This window comes from Podarcis cretensis (assembly GCF_951804945.1).
Source record: "Podarcis cretensis genome assembly, chromosome: 4".
In the NCBI taxonomy this organism is placed as follows: Eukaryota; Metazoa; Chordata; class Lepidosauria; order Squamata; family Lacertidae; genus Podarcis; species Podarcis cretensis.
Genome location: NC_137173.1, coordinates 5,631,878 through 5,633,834, shown reverse-complemented (window position 1 = coordinate 5,633,834; position 1,957 = coordinate 5,631,878). Strand labels below are relative to the sequence as shown.

The following is a 1,957-nucleotide window of genomic DNA, read 5'->3' as shown; positions in this document are numbered from 1 at the left end:
CTTGCCCAGGGCAGAAGTGCCAGCTCCTTACAGGTGTGTCTGGCAAAGGATGCTCCAGGTCCGTCTCCTTCCAGCAGAACGAAACCACGGAAGGCCTGGCTGAAAAGGTGGCGTCCTGCTTCTCCTCCAGGCTTTCCTTTCCAGCCCTCTGCCTGTGCAGATCTCTTGTTTTTCCCTGGCCGGGGCAGGAGCAGGCAGGAGCGCAGTGGGGCCCACCTGCCAACCCCCCAGGGGGCTGGGTTGCCACATGAACACCATGGGCAGCCTCCAGCAAGGCCTCACCCTGCTCCCCCAGGAGCCTGGGCTGTTTGTCACCGCAGCCGGTTCCTGCTCTCAGCTCCCTCCTCCCTCCCTGCCTAGGCCCTCCCTTTGCACATCTGCCCTGATAGCCCCCAGCCCCTTCCTTCTCTCAGGCCAACATGGAAAGGAACTGGGGTGGCAGAAAGGGGGACGGCTGGGGAATGGAGCCTTGAATGGATGGCGCAATTCTCTCATTTTGTGAGTTCCCTTTCCAGGTAATTCACTGGGTGGGTTGAGGACAATTCAGCTTCTGTTCAGTTTCCCTCGCCCCGCCCCCCAGTCATTTGGGGCTTGCTTTATTAAAGAGAAAGGGACGCGGGTGGCGCTGTGGGTAAAAGCCTCCGCGCCTAGGGCTTGCCGATCGAAAGGTCGGCGGTTCGAATCCCCGCGGCGGGGTGCGCTCCCGCTGCTCGGTCCCAGCACCTGCCAACGTCGCAGTTCGAAAGCACCTCCGGGTACAAGTAGATAAATAGGGACCGCTTACTGGTGGGAAGGTAAACGGCGTTTCCGTGTGCTGCGCTGGCTCGCCAGATGCAGCTTTGTCACGCTGGCCACGTGACCCGGAAGTGTCTCCGGACAGCGCTGGCCCCCGGCCTCTTGAGTGAGATGGGCGCACAACCCCAGAGTCTGTCAAGACTGGCCCGTACGGGCAGGGGTATCTTTACCTTTACCTTATTAAAGAGAGCGGCACAGGTGGCACTGTGGTGTAAACCACTGAGCCTAGGACTTGCCGATCAGAAGGTCAGCGGTTCGAATCCCCGCGACGGGGTGAGCTCCCATTGCTCGGTCCCTGCTGCTGCCAACCTAGCAGTTCAAAAGCACGTCAAAGTGCAAGTAGATCAATAGGTACTGCTCTGGTGGGAAGGTAAACAGTGTTTCCGTGCACTGCTCTGGTTCGTCAGAAGCAGCTTAGTCATACTGGCCACATGACCCGGAAATACTGTCTGCGGACAAATGTCGGCTCCCTCGGCCAGTAAAGCGAGAGGAGCACTGCAACCCCAGAGTCCGCCACGACTGGACCTTTATTAAAGAGAAGAGTGTGTGCTTCATCAAGCACCATGGCTAGTGTTACAAGAATTCTAAGTTCTCAAACATAAAATAAATGCTCATAAACGTACGAGGCAATCACATACGTAAGTATATAAACCACGTGTCTGAAATAGTACAGGAGAGCAGTCCTGAAGCCATTTTGACTCTCCCAAACCATTTTGACTCTCCCAAATTGACCTCAAATATTTCTCTGCAAGGAGGAAGGAAATGGGAAAGTTTTCCCATTGTCTTTTGCTTAGCTGTCTGGAGGGCGTATGCGTATATGAAAAGGGTGAGCCTGTGACCCGGTTTCAGGAACTAATTTCCCATCACAAAAGAATGGCCAGGCTGCCTAGGTAAAGCAATCAGTGACCATTATCAGTTATCCTGGCAGATTTCTGCTGTAGATGTGATGTATGTATGATGTTTTCGGGGTGGTCCTGAGCGACAGGGTGGGCAAATTCAAAAGTCTATATAGGGGCTGGCTCACCATTGTTCTGGGTCCCTCCTGCCTCCTGTGTGTGGTGAGTGAGCTCCCTGTTGCAACAGTTAATAAAGATCAGGCTTACTAGCTGCCTTGCTTCTCAATATACCGTATATACTCAAGTATAAGCCGACCCGAATATAA

General features: G+C 54.3%; 1 protein-coding gene across 1 annotated transcript in view; it reads left to right on the top strand.

The window, feature by feature from the left end:
* The first annotated feature begins 709 nt into the window (after positions 1-709).
* The window catches only part of LOC307214995 (secreted frizzled-related protein 2-like), a 187,868-nt gene continuing 186,620 nt past the window's right edge, over positions 710-1,957 (top strand). Inside the window, exon 1 of the mRNA XM_079974119.1 lies at positions 710-955. The gene's annotated coding sequence lies outside the window, so the exon portion shown is untranslated. The remainder of the gene's footprint in view (positions 956-1,957) is intronic.